This window comes from Dendropsophus ebraccatus, chromosome 11, assembly GCF_027789765.1.
Source record: "Dendropsophus ebraccatus isolate aDenEbr1 chromosome 11, aDenEbr1.pat, whole genome shotgun sequence".
Classification (NCBI taxonomy): Eukaryota; Metazoa; Chordata; class Amphibia; order Anura; family Hylidae; genus Dendropsophus; species Dendropsophus ebraccatus.
Window position 1 is genome coordinate 50,318,419 of NC_091464.1, and position 18,441 is coordinate 50,336,859.

The window sequence follows — 18,441 nt, forward strand, 5'->3', positions numbered from 1 at the left end:
ACATCGGAGGACATTTATTAAGATCGAAGTACTCATACGCTGTTCGTAAAAAAAAAGTTCTGACCCCATGCATTCCACCAGATTTACTAGGCACACCCCTCTTAGTAATTCCAGCATAACATGTGTGTGCCACGTGGTGGGCACAAAAAGATATTGCTCCAGAGCAGGTGTGAATTTCTGCCATGGTTAACAGGTGTAAATGATAAATCATGTCCCTTGCCAGCCTTGCCACACACCCCATCAGCGGGGCTTATGCCACGAGGTCAGTACATCCAGCTAGGAAAGGGGGCAGGACTTTATAAAAGACTGTGATACTAGTACACCAGTTCTGAAAAATGTGGTGAGAAACAAAACTGGAAGATTTTAGGATTATTTTAAAATATAAATAGTAAAATTGAAAACTCTTACAAAATATGTTTAACATAAAAAACTTAATGTAAACAATAGGAGTATACCAGTCTAATAAATAAAAACAAAACACCCCCATGCACTGCCCTGGATTTATTAGGGCTCTTAATAAATCCGGCTAACCTTAGACAGGTGCCTGTAGATTTCCTCTATGGTTCACACCAGCTAGCATGCAGAAATCCTGAAAAATCAGACGTAGAAGGAGGTAACAGCCCCTCTCCACCGTGCTGCGCCCCTCTGCCCACCCTTTAGGTGAATGGGGTTACGTCAGGTGACTACCTGAAAATAATCGCAGATTTCTTCACAAATCTTGGCCCCTTTTTTCGATGACAAAAGCATAAAGTATGATTGTAGCAGACCATGCAAGCTGTTATGGAACCATTAGAGACAAGAAGACTACCCATGTTTGGTCCCTTTCTTTGCTAGTGAGTAGTAGGAAATAAACACCAGGCCCTGGTATTTCCCAATGTATGGGGGAAAGTATATAAAATGACTCAATATACACATTAGGGTTTTCCATCCCAGTTATGACCCCCCTCCAAGTATTTAATTAGTCAAAGCGGTAGCCAGACCAGACAGTTCCACTACAGTATTGTCACCAGTAAATGGCCATTCATGTAACACAACCATAGAACAGCCCCTGTAATGTAGATTTTATTTTGATGATTTTGTACTAAAATTGAGAATATGATTTTGATAATATTACTATTGTAGGTTCTTGCATAGGCCACAGTTATTATGAATTCAATTTCATCTAATAACATAAATTGTCATGTTTTACTTACCTTAATGCACACATACAATCATCCCGTAATGTGCGCTGTGCTAACCGGTTACATTGTTATTTTATACAACCCACCGATTAGGTTTCAGTTTATTATAGTCATTTCCCAGCGCACCATTATATTGTAAAACTTTGACAGATCGCTTCATTCCTCACTGTTCTGATTTGGCTCCTTTTGTCGTGTGATGGACTCTCCAGGTCCAAAGGCTAAACTACAACTGCAATATTTATTCACTTAGAACCTCTATTAGGTAACCTACACTGACAGGTACTAATTGTTCTGTAGTGTAACAATCTTCTTCAGCATTCAGCAGATTAATAGCCCTGTATGATGTCCAGCCGTTTATTATCTTTTCCAGACCTTAAGGGGATGGGTGGTATATCACTCATTCAGGAAACGTTAAGTGTTTCTGGACAGAGACTACTCACTGAAATAGAGCTAACAGCAAACACTTTTTTCATCGAGTAATTGTTTATGGGCATTAAATACAAAACATACTAGACTGCATTTATATGAAGATTTTTGCCATTATCACAAAATTGGGTCAATTGTCACAGTTTGTATCTAATTTTGTAAAAATTTTATTGCAAAAACTAAGGGCAAATGTTGAAGGCAGAACGCCAAAGAATTCAGTAATCCTTCTGTATTGCACTAGAAACATGCAACCTTTCAGCTTAGCAGAGCCTATCTGGAGCATTGGAACGGCTCTGCTCAGCCCAGACATTGCATATTTCTAGTAAAATAAGGAAAGATGGGCACCACTTCTTTATATTTTATATGCCCGTGCTGCTTATACTATTGCCTAAGCACTCCTCCATTCAAAATCAACATTTCTTTGCCTGAGAACCACCAGCTACATAAAGTCTATGCACAGGACCAATCCTGACTTGCATTAAAGTGACAGATCTTTGATTTCAATGTGTAATGCTTAATTTTTCCAGTGGTGGTGCTGCGGGAAAGGCTAAAGCGGCACTATCAGCAGGTTCTCCCCACTTAACCTGCTGAAATGCCGCATACACATTTTTTACCTGATGATTGCAGGGCTGTTAACCATTCTTCTCTTCTCCCCCGCATTATCTTCATATTTCCTAATTGCCCCATGCTAATCAGAGGCTTAACAGCATTTGAGGCATCACCCGACGGCCCAGAGCACCAGCTCAGCCCGCCCAGTCCACCCCCTCCGGTACTATTCACTATGCACATATGAATATGTATAGTGGCAGGTCTGGAGCGACCCACAGCAAAACGGGAGAGGGCGGGCTAGGCAGCACAGGAGGGGGTTGCTCTGGCCACCCACTATGCATATTCATATATGCATAGTGAGCGGCATGGGAGGGGGTTAAGCCTCTGATTGGCATACACCCAAAGGAAGGGCCAAAAGCCCCAAAACACACCTACATGGTCCCTAAATATAAAATATAGCTTTTAATTAACTTCTATTAGAATGTTAACAAATGTGTAACAACTGTCCCTACTAAGTGATAGATACGTCCCTAATAGGGATAGAGTGAATCAGATAGCTGCAGACTATTGACTGTTCACTACTAAATAAATATATATATGTAAACACTGGGACAGATAGAGGTGTATTAAAACAAAAACCGCATAGCCCCTCAACTAGTTTCACCCAGTCATGGGCGTCATCAGGAGGCACTCTATGTGTAATCCCTAGGGGCACTCTATTTTTGTTTGTGTTCTGATTGGCATAGGGAATATGAAGATAATGCAGAGGAGAAGAGTGGTTAACAGCCCTGCAGTCCTCATGTAAATAACGTCTGCGGCCTATCAGCAGGTTCATTGGGGAGAACCTGCTTATAGTGCCGCTTTAAAGGGAAACTAGCTCTGGTAAATTAGCTCCTTTGGTGCACTCGGGGAGTTTCTCAACCCCCTCCAGTACACCAAAGGAGCTAATGTACATATTTCTTTCAGATAAAACTTTTCCAAAATGGCAGGACGTACAAAGATAAGACCGGAGCTGGGAAGAGGAGATGGGGGCTACAGGGACATATCAGCAGGTTTGTATGCACGAATTTGCTGATAGTTTCCCTTTAACACTTGCCAACACAGAGTACAGCTGATCACTGGGGGTCCCAGCAGGAGAACACGGTGTATTATCATATCGGTGTATTATCATTTCAGCATATTATCAAGGAACTCAGCATGGTCTGAAGCAGACTACCTCTATAGAAAAAGAGGGTATTCAAGGACACACACATAAGCATTTGATATTCTTTAAATTGAAATCTTAAGTGCAAATTGGTAAGTTATTTATATAGTCTGATAAAATGCCAAGTTTCATAGATGTTTAACAGTAAAAATTACTCAGTTGTATTTTACCTACAATCTTACATTTTTTAAAGTGAGTACAGTTTGTTATATAGAATATTATAATGTGCATTCACACAATTATTGGCAACTGCTTACAGCAAAGGGAGACATTAAATATGGTAATAAATAAATAATAATTTCACACTGAATAATGTCACATTCATAGCCATGGTATTTGCTAACTCAACAGATATGCTACTTAGTGATGGCATATTGCTCTCTGTCTAGTACAGGTCCTACTGGCAGTGGCAGCACCCCCCCCCCCCCCCCCCCCCCAATACTGAGGAAGGGGCTGCTGTACTAGTTTAGCACTACAAGTTCTTTACAGTTAGTGTTGCACAGATTTAATTCCAGCCACTTGTTATAACACAACTACGACACAACCCAATTCAATTTTTAGGATCAGCCCCGCAACATGAATATTTTTCCACCTATGAAGTGATTTACTTAGTTATTATCCAGTGATGACATTTATAATGTGTTGATTGTATTTTCCATCAATGTATGACTAACAGGGGTCCGACAACTGTGTCACTCAATGAAGGACTCAGAGACAGCTTTGCTCCCATACCTGGCACCTGGCACAAAGGAGACTATGTATGTGCAGTCAATTTCCTTTAATCTAAGATGTGAATAAAATATATAATAAATAATAATATATAAACAGACAAATGGGCTTATTCCATCTACCCACTTTGTATAAGATCAGAAAAACATCTTCTCTATGTAAAATGAGAGTCCAGCACGAACCATGTACTACTACTGACCGTGCACACAGAGGTGCCGGGCAACACAGAACAGTCAAAGAAAAGCATCAGTAAAATGTTCACTTCTTTACACAATCAGTGCACAGTACACATGAAAGCTAACACCGATGCATTTCGCATCCCTGTGGCCTTAGTCATGGCCAGAGGTCACCAAACACAGACAAATATAAGTATCTGTATCAGCAAAGTGAAACCCAACTGCTATCTTTTTATACCTGTGTACCAATGTCTGAAATGCGTTGGTATGAGCGTTCATGTGTCATGTGCAATAATTATCTCCCAATAAAATTATCATTTTACTGACAACATTGGAGTTTTCCTTTAAAAATTCCTCAGGTCTACAGGTGTGATCTGTATTGTAGTCCATCTCCTTTAAATAACGCTAAGCCATAAATAGTCCATTGACGAGAAGGTGGGCTCATTTCACAAATCTCTTACAAACGTCATATTTTCTTTGCTCTTTTCTTGTGTAGACAATATACTGTATTCATTCCCAGATGTTGAACTCTAAAATATCGCTGTGATGGTTAAGAGAACAACTCCGACTTGTTTTACACTGAAACAAGCTCCTACCAGCAGGGTGTCCATTTAGACGTGCGAGTCTGATCTCAAACATCTGTATTCACTTACCAGCATTCACCTGGCTTTTAAACGTAAGATGCACTGAGGGAAACCACATGGAGAAATCCAATACAATATCCAGAACTATTAACCCTTCCCCAGCAGAGACAATTACAGCGCACTACAGCCAGGTGTAAACAGTAGCCTACATCTGTATCTCCCAAGGGACATCTGAGATCCTTTCTACCAGCTGCAAATTCAGGCTGCAAACCTGCAAAGATTAAGGGGCAATTAAATAATTTAAAGCAATGTAATCCTGCTAAAGTTAATATCTGGCGTCTCAGGTTAAATGCGCACCCGCTGCATGCAGACACTAATGGAAATATAATTGGTGTGAGCAATTAAGTGATAATTTACCATAATTGCCTACAAAGTTGAGAACTTTTTTATTGAATCCAAGCACAGAGGCAAGTTCTATGTGTGGATAGTAAGGGGGGGGATGTTTTGTGCATCTGTCATGTTGGCAATATATCTTCGAGTTACTCGCCGCCCTCTGCCCTAAAATAGTCCATTCACATCTGTTACTTGTCCAGAACACTGAGTTTAATGGATGGAAACTACATCTACTGCAATGCTGTCTTCCGAGTGCCAACTAGTTTATTCTTGTTGGAAAATGCAAGGTGCTGACACATATACTAGTCTGCCGCACGCAAATATTTTTCATTACTTTCAATGAGAAAAGCAAAAATAGTTCATAAGTCAGTAAGGTCCAACTCTTGTTTACAGGTTATATAATATATTATATTATTACATAAACAACAATCAGCAGAATTAACAGAACTGAAGTTTTGGGAATTTATTACTGGGGTGTATTGCAGCATTCCTTTGTGCGTTATTGATTGTGCCATGTAAAGGCACTGCAAACAAACTCAGATAGAAACACAGAAGATTGTCGGCAGAAAAAGACCACTGGGTCCATCTAGTCTGCCCTTTTAGCATTTTCTTTCTTATTATCTTAGGATAGATGTATGTTTATCCCAGGCGTGTTTAACCCCTTAAGGTCAAAGCCTATTTTCGTTTTTGCGCTTTTGCTTATTCCATTTTAAGTTTAAAAGTCCATAGCGCTTGCATTTTTTCACCTAGAGACGTATATGAGCGCTTATTTTTTGCGAAACCAATTGTACTTTGCAATGACAGGCATTATTTTTCCATAACATATGCTGCGAAACCGGAAAAAAATCATTTGCGCTGTCAAATTGAAAAAAAAACGAATTTGTTTTGATTTTGGGGAGTTTTTCATTTACGCCGTCCGTCCTATGGTAAAACTGACTTGTTATGCATGTTCCTCAAGTCGTTACGATTACTATGATATATAACATGTATAACTTATATTGTATCTGATGGCCTGTAAAAAATTCAAACCATTGTTAACAAATATACGTACCTTAAAATCGCTCCATTCCCAGGCTTATAGCGCTTTTATCCTTTGGTCTATGGGGCTGTGTCAGGTGTCAGTTTTTGCGCCATGATGTGTTCTTTCTATCGGTACCTTGATTGCGCATATACGACTTTTTGATAGTTTTTTATTACATTTTTTCTGGATTTGATGCGACCAAAAATGCGCAATTTTGCACTTTGGGATTTTTTTTCGCTTACGCCGTTTACCGTGCGAGATCAGGAATGTGATTAATTAATAGTTCGGGCGATTACGCGCGCGGCGATACTAAATATGTTTATTTATTTATTTATTCATTTATATTTATAAAATGGGAAAAGGGGGGTGATTTGGACTTTTATTAGGGGAGGGGATTTTTTATTAATAAAAACACTTTTTTACTTTTTTTTTTTTACTGTAACTAGAAGCCCCCCTGGGGGGCTTGTATAGACATAGCACTGATCTCTCATAGAGATCAATGCTGTGTATATACACAGCAAAGATCGATTAGATCGGTCATAGATTACTATGGCCTGCTGCAGGCCATAGCAATCTATTGCTGAGCCGGGATCAGCGTCATTCCGACGCTGAGGCCCGGCACGGGCAGAAGAACGGATCTCCCCCCCGCGATCGCATCGGGGGGGGGGAGATCCGTCCCACTAGACACCAGGGACGTGAGGTCTGAAGCCTCTAAGTGCAGCTGTCAGGTTTGACAGCTGCACTTAGAGGCTTAATTAGCCGGCGCGGCAACGGGACCCGCGCTGGCTAATAGAGGCGCTGCCCGGCTGCACGTGTCAGCCGGGATCAGCGCCGTTCAGAGCGGGGTCCCGGCGGGACCCCGCTCTGAACACCCCGAGTGGCACCATGACGTATCAGATACGTCATGGGTCGCTAAGGGGTTAAACTCTGTTATTGTAGATTTACCAACCACCTCTGCTGGAAGTTTGTTCCAGGTATCTACTACTCTTTCAGTAAAATAATATTTTCTCACATTGCTTCTGATCTTTCCCCCAACTAATCTCTCACTGTGTCCTCTTGTTCTTGATCTCAGTTTTTTACTAAAAACACTCCCCTCTTGAACCTTATTTAGTCCCTTAACATACTTAAAGGTTTCAATCATGTCCCCCCTTTCTCTTCTTTCCTCCAGACTATACAGATTCAAATCCTTAAGTCTTTCCTGATATGGTTTATGCCTCACACCCTCCACTATTTTTGTAGCCCGTCTTTGGACCCGTTCTATTTTATCAATATCCTTTTTTAGGTGAGGTCTCCAGAACTGGACACAGTATTCCAGATGTGGCCTCACCAGAGCTCTATACAGCGGGATCACAATCTCCCTCTTCCTACTGGTTATACCTCTAGTTATACAGCCCAGCATACGATTTGCTTTCCCCACCACCTGGCTGCACTGGTGACTCATTTTAAGGCTGTCAGAAATCACTACCCCTAAATCGTTCTCTTCTGAAGTCTCTTTCAACATAGTACTACCAATGTGATACTCGAATAGAGGATTCCTCCTTCCCAAGTGCATTATTTTACATTTGGAAACGTTGAACTTCAATTTCCACTGTTTGGACCACTTATCTAGCAAAGCTAAATCATTTTCCATATTACTGACACCTCCAGGAATATCAACCCTATTGCACACTTATGTGTCGTCAGCAAACAGACAAACTTTACCTACCAAACCTTCTCCTATGTCACTTACAAACATATTAAAAAAGAATAGGACCCAGAACAGACCCTTGTGGCACACCACTTGTAACCAGTCTCTGCTCGGAGTATACACCATTAACAACAACCCTCTGATATTTATCCTTCAGCCAACCACAAATCCACTGAACTATCCAGGGATTAGGTCCAATTTTCTCCAACTTCTCTATCAGCTCTTTATGGGGAACTGTATCAAAAGCTTTGCTGAAGTCCAGATAGTGGGACACTACATCGTGGCATGGATCCCCACAAGCCCACACGCGCTGACCCTGTAGGATGATACCACACGGCTCTCTGCGACACATCCGATAAGTATCATTGGTTTATTCTATGGTCAGAGCATGATCAGTCAGCCTGAGCGATTTAGCTATACACTCTATCTCTGTTAGCTATACTACCATACTTGGTGTGTTCCTGTATCGCTAAACTATAGTGGTATACATCCTGGATGTTTTGAAGCCCTGTAACATATAAATGGCCCTGTTTGGTTCTATGCCTGAATTGGGAAGTTGTTATGTGCCTGGGTCTCTCTCACTTTAACCATGTGTGGGAATGTACCCAGTGTTGTCCATGATAATCTATCATAGGATGTGATGGACTGAGTAGGCACTATGTTGGTCATTTATGCTGTGGATTATTGCGTGCTATTTGGGCAATACATATTGGTTGGCAATCCACCTGAGGTAGTGTAAGTGGTTTTGCATATTCATCTCACTACGTTTATGTATCTATATGTTGTTTGCACCTTGGTATCCCTGATGATCCTGTTAGTATTTTACGGGTGAAACGCGTTGGATTTTGTTTAATTTGGTGGTGTGTTGATTATTTATTATCACATTTTCATGTTTGTATGTCATGTGTCTTTGCACTTAGAACAGAGAAGGGAACGTCACCGTGGTTGGGGCCACCCTGTTAAGGAGGCGGGACACCCCAAAAGGCAGGGACAGAATCCAACTAACTAGGAGTGGACAGTGTGCACTGTGTCCCTCTGTGTTCCCTGCAATCTATATCGTTCCCTCTCATACCGCATAATCAGTTCTAAGGTGGCATTGTAGACCATGTATGTGTTCTTGTGGCATTTTCTAAAGTTTTTAATCAGTATTTAATTAAAAGTTATATTTTATTCCTAAGTGCTTTGCCCTCTAGTTGGAATTTTCATGTTAGTTTGTTAGCAGCACTGGAAGTATTGTATTATTCTTGAGGATCTGACCTCCTCTGGTATAGACTAAGGTCACTGTGGAAATTCTTATATGAAGTCCAGATAGGCAATCTGGACTTCACTGATCTCACTGATCGACACGTGTTTGAAGCCATGGAATCGCTGAAAATCGCTTCATGTAAATGGACCTTTAGTCTCATTTGTGCCATATTTTTTTATGGATAACTTTCTGCAAAGGGATGTGTCTTAAAAGTCAAGTACACCAACATTGCCAAGACTACGTTTTTTGTTTTCAAATTACTATTTTGGACATAATTAATAAATTTGACTAACTATGGGAGGTCTCTATTAGATGGTCAGCCGTTAAAAAGTTGATGACTTTTCATTATACAATAATATAAAGGGTTATAACATCTGGACTGGGCACCTTTAATTAGTTTTTGTTTTGTTTTTTACCTATTAGTATTTCCCTCTATAAATAGAACCAGAACATTTTCTGAGGCGAAAATACAGCCTTATTTTGACAATTAAGTGCGCAAATGATAATGCAAATTATCAAAATACTGACTTATTTTTGCCTCAAAAAATGTGTGAACATACTCTTAAATAAATGTTTCTCCATATTGAACCAAAGGTGGTGGGGCATATTCTGAACCCACCACTGTGAGCACCAAAAGAGCATGGAGAGCTTGTCCAGATAATAGAGCTGATCCTATGTGAGAATTGAAATAGTCAACTGCAGCACCCCACTGACCACAGGATGAATCCCTGTAAACTATAGTTACATAAAACTGGAGCAAAATAGCACAAAATATACTTACGACCCCTTTGTATATTAGACCTTATCATTAAAATGGAGCAAAAACGTGATTTTCTGTTGAAACATGGCCAGTGTCTTACACCGACTCACAATCAATAGAATAACCTAATAAAGGGGTTATCCAGGATAAAATGAACATGGCCTCTTTTCTCCAAAAATGGCACTTGTCTCCCGTCTTCAGTTTGGATGTGGGTTTTGCAGCGCAATTCTATTGAAGTTAATGGAGCTGAATTGCAAAAACGTGCCCGAACTAGAGACTGAAGTTGTGCTGTTTCTGGAAGCCTTTCTAAGCTTTTAAAGGGAAACATCTAACCTGCCAATATATGCCACAGTATATTTAAATGTATACTTTGGTGCTATTGTTGTATGTGATAAAAAAAAGCCGGACCGTCTTTGAAACATGTTGTGTCTTCTATAAACCGTACGTGTTTGTTGGATCTGTGCCTGAAACCTATAATTTGGAGTGGATGAATTGTTTATAAATATGTCCCTATTGCACACTAATAAATATAAGGATAGGTGGCTGGATGGGGGCGGATCAGTGCACTGGTGTTGGTTGTTCTGCCCCAGTGCACCAAAAACCTTGTTAGCATAGGATATAAAGTGCTAATACTGTATCAGAAAACAACACTTAGGATGAAGGCAAAACACTTACCTTCATTTTCAGTGCTCTGGCAGGTTGGATGCTTCTAACTATCCTGTTTTCCTTTAAATAAGTCTACATGTTGAGTATTCCATGAGTTCTTCTTTCCTAAAGCAGTAAGATAACATTGACATTAGCAAACATCTCTAAGAAAGAGAATAAACAGTTAAGCATCTTAGTCGTAGCAAAGTCTCCTGTTTAAGAAAAACATTTAATTTATTAATGAATCACCCATGGCAATAAATGAAATATTTACAGATGAAATGGCAGCAAAGAAAAGATTGTAGAAATAAATTAGATATGATATTTTCCTGAAAGCAGAATTTTGTAGAATATTTTGCCATGTGTCCATGTGCTGTCCTTTTCTTAAAAGAGAATTCATGATTTTCTATTTTTCAGTCAAATGAATATGAAGAAAAAACAAACCTGACATCAAAATATTCAGAAAGCAAATTCTGTCTAACATTTGCGTTGACTGCACTGACACTTATCATGCACTGAACGGTCATCTCCTTCCTCAGGCAAAGAGTGTGATTATGGAACCAGTGTGTGGCTGCGGCATGCTGAGCACTTTACCAATAACCAGCAGTTACTGTGCGGAGAGACACACAGGGCAAACAACAACTCCATGTCGGATTATACAAATGCCCCAGAGACTATAGGTCCTGTATTCAATACAAAATTTTTGTAAGAATTCTATGGACCAAAAAAATAAAGAAGGAAATTGCCCCAAATCAGAATTCCATGCACTGTTTGTACGGTAGTCTTAAAGGGAATCTGTCAGCACCCTTGCCCTACCCGAGATGCTGACAGTTTGCTGTGTTTGGAAGTCCCATTGTGAGCATGGTATCTTTCGGTAATTTATCTGTGGAGTGGATTATGCACTGCAGTCTCCTACTGTAATGAAGAGTCAAAGAGGAGTTGTGCCTCAGTGTTTGTGCTGCACTCTGGCACCCTCCCCACTGCTTCCACGTCCATCTCCTTCATGAATAATCAATGCTGTCCGGCCTCCTGTCTTGTTCATTTAGGATATACAATTTGTTGATTTAAATCTCTGCTCATTCTGGCTTTAGCAGCCCATTGGGAGGTCCTGCTTAATGATTAACATTTTTGTTTGTGTAGGTGTGCTTTAGGAATTTTTTACATCTTTTTGACTGTTTAAAGGGGTACTCCGGAGACTTTTTTTTTCTTTAAATCAGATGCTGTATGCTGCAGGAAGTGATGTATCCTTTCCAGTATGACACAGTGCTCTCTTCTGCCTCCTCCTGTCCCTAGGAGGTGTGAGTTTTACAGAGCTGTATCAGACTGGAAAGAATATACCACTTCCTGCAGGACCTACAACAGATGATAAGTACTGGAAGACCTAAGATTGTTAAATAGAAGTAATTTACAAATCTGTATTCCTTACCCTTTAAAGTGACAGTTCTCTTGTTAGGGCCATTTGCTTTCAATAAGCAAAGTCGAACAGCTTGGGAAGATCTGTAAGTACTTTCCCTTTTAATTGGAGAATAATTAGCATTTTAGACTTGTGCGGCCCCTTCTCTAACAAGCTAATAAATAACTAACAACTGTATAGATGTATGTGTAAGACTTGTTCCAAGTATCACAACCTGGACCTGTATGCATATACACAGGGGGAGGGAATAGAAGTGCCGGCTCAGTTCCTAGTTGTTTAGTTCCAGAATTTCAATGTTCCCAGGACTCTGCTATATCCTGGTGTATTTTATGCTACATAAACAAATCTTGTGATAGATGCCCTTTCATATTAATGCAGGATGTGAATTTGGCCTCTCCCCATGTATTTGTCTTTTATAGCTGGCATCTTTTTGACTGCATAGGTGTTAGGAGTCTATAGATCTTTGTCCTTGTGTCATTTCCTTTTGCAGATTGCATTCTCCTGTCATCGTGCTGGCTGCGGCAGCTCTCAGGATCTTGTGATACTGCCAAGTCAAACCTATCACAGCCATCCATCTGACTGATAAGGAGAGAGCTGAATCAGCTGCCTCGTAACGTCAGTGTCCTCACGTCTGCATGATGGTATGAGGCAGAACTATCTAGTTAGGAGGATGCATTTAACGCAGTTCAAACCAAGAGCTTCCTAGACTGAACCAGCTGTGACGGTAATAGTTAGTAAAGTATTGTAGGGTTCTGTAATGGTCACTTTCTTGAAGAGTTTAAAGAGGATCTATCTGCATGCTTGTTTTAGTAAATATGTCTTTTCTCCACAACATAAAGGTGGAGTATTTTCGATTAGTATCTGCTTTACAGCAAGCCCCATGGACATCCGGTAGCCAAAATAGATTACAAAATTGCATGGATCAGTTAGATCGATGCTCTGCTCTTGGAGTCTGCCTGAGGCAAACTCTACAGTATAGGTTACTATGGCAGGCACATAAGGCTAATAGAGGCCTCTGGCTGCCATAGCAACTGATCAGAACCACACAACCACATTGCAAGGGTGCGGATCAGACACTTGAAAGATATGGCATCTGTCATTTACCTCTTTAGGTATTGCAGTCACAATTGATTACAGTATTCATGAGGTCAAATGACAGGCATTAGCATGATCCCTGATGCCAGTCATTAGTAAGTCATTAGCCATGTATGGAGTGGATTCAGCTCCTCAGCCCATTCCATACACCATGTTACCTGCATGTCACCTTACTTTGAATAGTGCAGTGAAGAAGTGGTTAACATAAAAACTTGATCGGTTATCTTTGGATAACAAGTTATCAAAGTTCAAAATAAATGTATAGAGAGATATTCATAACAGTAAACTCATCAATGCCCCTCTAATATATATTACACAGATTGGGATATTAGTAATGGAAGTAGTACACCATCTATTCTGTGACAACAGCAATAAGAAAGGCCACCATATTGGATGTCACCTTCGAATTAGCTTCTAAGATACTAATAGTAAACTGCTACTTAAACTGTAATTTATTGAAAATGTTGATATAATTATAGATTAGGAATAATTTTTGGAACAATATTTGAAGGTGACACTTCCTCTTGTCTCTTTTTCAAAATGGCAAGCAGAGCAAAACAGAAAAGTGTCAATATCTCTGTAAGTAAAGGCAATATAATTCTCACTGCTTCTGCTATTGTTCAATCTTCCAATTTACAAATATATGTAAAATGTTACTGTGTTTCCCTGAAAATAAGACTTATATTATTTTACTCAAAAAAAGGCACTATAGGGGAGATTTATCAAACATGGTGTAAAGTGAAACTGGCTCAGTTGCCCCTAGCAACCAATCAGATTCCACCTTTCATTTTCCAAAGAATCTGAAATAAAATGAGTGGAATCTGATAGGTTGGTAGGGGCAAATTAGACCATTCTTCTCTACACCATGTTTGATAAATCTCCCCCTATGTCTTATATTTGGGGTTTGTCTTATTTCTCTCCCCACAGCCAGGGAGGGAGAAATAAGATATCCCCCCCGGGCCTCCCTGGAATACTCACAAGAGGGCATCAACAGCGGGACGGGTGGTGTTGTGCAGCAGGATGGCAGCTGCATGTGGCAGTACGTGCGGCGGTATGCGGCAGGTGCAGCAGGACATGCGGAGGATGGGGGGGGGAACTTGGACTTGGTAGTCTAGGTCCCATCTGCAGTTACCAATCAAATACACTAGCTGAAGCAGTAAAGAGCACCCAAAAAGTACTTAAACACTGTGTAAAATCCATCCTTGCAGCCCTTGCTTAACAATTATCGAGCCGTGTAATAGGCAAAGCACTCATTTACATTATTGATTGGGCCATCATCGGCCCATCTAATAGGACCCTAACTCAGCCTGGGCATCCGGGGGGTATATTTTGCTAGGAAGAAGCAGTGTGGCTATTATGGCTTAGAGCAGTATTGCCCAACCTTTTTTCTTTTTGTACCTTGGGGCACTCCTACCAAATAAAGTTCTAAAAAATACAAAAAAAAAAAACCTTCATTCAGTGACAGGTGACGTCTTCTTTGATCAGAGCCGTTCACCTTCCTTTTCCTCTCCATCTGGCCCGGGCAACCATGATGATTTCTTGCAGCTACACTTCCTTCTTTTTAGAACCTAATAGACAAACATCTTAGGCTCCACACTTTTCCAGCAACTTTCTTCCCTTTTTCCCACCCAAGGTTCCGAACAGTAGTAATTCCGCTTTTTGGTATCATGTCAAGTAAAGTCAGTGGGTATATGGGCTGTCTCCTGTATGTAGAATCCCCTGCTGTGTCCCCAAATAATTATAATGTCAGTGCTGTGCCCCATATAGTAATAATGCCCCCTGCTGTGCTTCCATATAGTAATAATGTCTCCTGCTGTGCCTTCCATACAGTAATAATGCCTCCTGCCGTGGCCTCCATATAGTAATAATTCCCCTTCTGGGCCCCATATAGTAATGTCCCCTGCTGTACCTCCATATAGTAATAATGTCTCCTGCTGTGCCCTCCATATAGTAATAATGTCTCCTGCTGTTCCCTCCATATAGTAATAATGTCCCCTGTTGTGCCTCCATTTGGTAATAATGTCTCCTGCTGTGCCCCATATAGTAATAATATACCCTGCTGTGCCCTCCATATAATAATGCCTCCTGCTGTGCCCCCATATAGTAATAATGTCCCCTGCTGTGCCTCCATGTAGTAATAATGCCCCCTTCTGTGCCACCATATAGTAATAATGTCTCCTGCTGTGCCCTCCATATAGTAACAATGCTCTCTGCTGTGCCCCCATATAGTAATAATGTCTCCTGCTGTGCCTCCATATAGTAATAATGCCTCTGGCTATGCCCTCATATAGTAATAATGCCCCTAGTAGTGTAGTTAACCCCTCTACTGCCAGTATGCCCTTGAAGGGGTTAACTACAAGACTAGAGACATCCTGGCAGAAGACGAGTTAACTCCAATACAAGGGGGCATTCTGGCAGTGGAGGGGTTAACTACAATACTAGGGGTGTTATCCCACTCCACCATCAGGATGCCCCTAGTACTGTAGTTAACCCCTCCACTGCCAGGATGCCCCCTAGTATTGTAACTAACCCCTCTCCTGTCAGGATGCCCCTTAGTATTGTAGTTAACCCCCCACCAGGATGCCCCTAATACTGTAGTTAGCCCCTTCCCTCCAAGGCACCCCCAAATAAATGCCCCTGGTCTTTGCTAATTAAAAAACATTAAAAGTCCCACTCACCTGTCCTCTGTTCCAACGTTGCCTGGCCTCTTTATCTTCCTGCAGTCCCTGGCGGAGTGTGCAGGTCTTCTCCTACAGATGGGGCGCGATGAAATGACGTAATCGCCGATCTGCCACACAGAATAGCCCCAGAAATCAGAGCTCCTGCACCTGCTTTTCCTGGATCTGGCTGAGCCTGTCCCTCCAGAAGCATTAGTGCAGGTTTTTTCTGTAGGGGGATGAATTCAGCCACATCCAGGAGAAGCAGGTGAGGGAGCTCTGATCTCTAGGGCTCTCCTGTGTGGCAGAGCATGGAGTGCCGTGATCACCCCTCCGCAACTCCAAAATCACTGCAACTACCCTCCCGGCCCCCACCTGACGACCAGCCCCATGACCCCCATGCACCCCCACCACTTGGGCTCTGCTAGGGGTTGCTATAGATCCAGTAGCCTGAACCCAGAACCCTGCTTCCAGGTTCAGGCTGGTGGGGGCCCCCAAGTGGTGGAGGCCCCGGGTGCCCTCCCTTTAATCCGGCCCTGGTTGGGGTGTCTTATTTTAGGAGGGCGTCTTACTTTAGGGGAAACACTGTATGTTCTTGGTGGAAATCTACCTTAAGAAAGACATTTGTGAAAAATTGAAAGCTGTAAAACCAAACCAGTAAGTTTGTAGAGTATATGTTATTTAAATATATGTGAGCTTCTAGGAGAGTGCTGTGGATATCCTTTCTGAATGTAGAGAAAATCTCTGGGTTAATTTCTTATCAAAGTAGCAGTGCTAAGGAGAATTTGAAGATGTGACTGCACATTGATATCCATTAAAGCTAAGACACATACATGATATGTCAGCAACAAAGAAAATAAAATAGTTGCTTAAAGTAGTGCGGTAAAGTTCAGATCCAGCATGCCCAATAATAGCAAAAGGTTGCTAAACAGCACACTTTGCCGGAGGCAAGATCTCCTACTGGGGTAATTGACATCTTCTCTTCTCCTTTCGCCCTCCCCTGCACTGACATTAACTACATACTGGCTTCTTAAAGATTTATTGGAAGAGAGATACATAGCAGCTGTAATGAAACATGCTTGATAGGAAAAAAGAATAGGGAGGGAATCGAGATGTGCCCTTTCCATGGGTGACTATTCTAATGAAAGGATGCAGGTCCAGAGTCTGAGATAAATAAGTATATTCAGTATATAGAAACCTTAAAGGGGTTATCTCGTAAAATGGAAAAAAATAAAGACCATTATTCTTACACTGTCCACATGAAAACAGTAACTCTGCAGTGTCATTTTCACCCTGTGTAGCCTATTCATTCACCTCCCTGCAGCTCTGGTGTAGCTGGAGACACGTAGGCAGAAAGACAGACAGGACTGCAGCAGTAGTCACAGACAGCAGTAACATGCAGGAACCACAGGCAGGAGACCTGGGACACCAAGGTAAGGATTAGTGTGCAAAGGCTCCAACAGGGAATGACAGGGCAGGTGCACTTTTCTAGGGGAAGGTGATTAGGTGCATAAACTATTAAGGGCGCACTGGCCCTTTAAATGTAGAGTGCTCAGCGCTCAGGAGCAGCAGATACGATTGGGGGCAGATGAGGCATCTAGGGGGAGGGAACTGAAGAGATGGCGGTGCCAGGCCCCGACATGTGGGCTCCAACGTCCACCTGACACTGAACGAGTTGGGAGTGGGTGTGACGGCAGCCCAGAGCACGGGATGCTGCCGCTGCTGTGATGGCATCCTTCTTATTTCTTATTTGTGCTTAATATATTTCTTACATGCATAATTATAAGCCTATTTGTAAAGAGAGAGAACAATAGTTCTACACATTCTCTGTAAGAGAGGGATATATTTGCAAGCCACACAGTAACTGTAAAGAAGTTATACAACTCCTATTAAACTCGGTTGGAGTAACACAGTTGAAGGAGAATTCCTGGAATAATGTAAAAATCCAGGGCAATCCTGTACCCCTGCAGCACATCGTAACTACTCGTTGTCAGCCTTTGGTCTCCAGTTTCTCCCAGCTTCATGTGATGTTACACTAAACTTTAACAGTGTGTAAATATAGCCTTTCTGTGTTTTCAACCTACTTTTTGTTCCAAAATACTGACAAAAATACTGAGCAAAATTACTGTGTGGGAAATGCTGTACTTACCTTCCTGAAACACTGCTATTCTGATGATGCTCGGTCCCTGCTGCTCACCACTTCCTAATTTATGTCACATAAGGAAATGCCCACCCAGCCACTAGATGGGGCTGGTCACCACTGCAGACAGTAATTGGTCAATCTGGTATTTCCTGTGTGTCAAGAGGAGACCAGGAAGTGGTGAACATCAGGGACCAGGCACAGAACAGCAGCAGCAAAGGAACAGGTGAACACAGCTCTCTTTCATTTATTCCAAAGCTCATAGGGAAATACAGGAATTATTTACAGTGATATATCCCCAGCTGTTGTCTCTGTAACATGAGCAAGAATAAAGAAGCCCAGAGCTCATAAGACACATTAAGACATGACAAACAGGATAAGTAAATTGTATGTGTCTATCGGTGACAGGTACAATTTAAGGCACCTCCATCCATGCATGTAAAAGAGATAATCTATAGTGATTTACATCAGTTCTGTAGCTATTTCCATGCCTCGATTATGGTGGTGGATTTTTGCACCCATCATAGAACAAAA

General features: G+C 41.4%; 1 protein-coding gene and 1 long non-coding RNA gene across 2 annotated transcripts in view; both read left to right on the forward strand.

The window, feature by feature from the left end:
* The window catches only part of SEZ6 (seizure related 6 homolog), a 254,980-nt gene that overhangs the window by 167,473 nt on the left and 69,066 nt on the right, over positions 1 to 18,441 (forward strand). The window lies entirely within an intron of this gene.
* LOC138767333 (uncharacterized) lies at positions 3,144 to 4,118 on the forward strand. Its single transcript, XR_011358795.1, has 3 exons — positions 3,144 to 3,208; positions 3,333 to 3,452; positions 4,037 to 4,118. It is a non-coding gene; the product is annotated as an uncharacterized lncRNA (long non-coding RNA).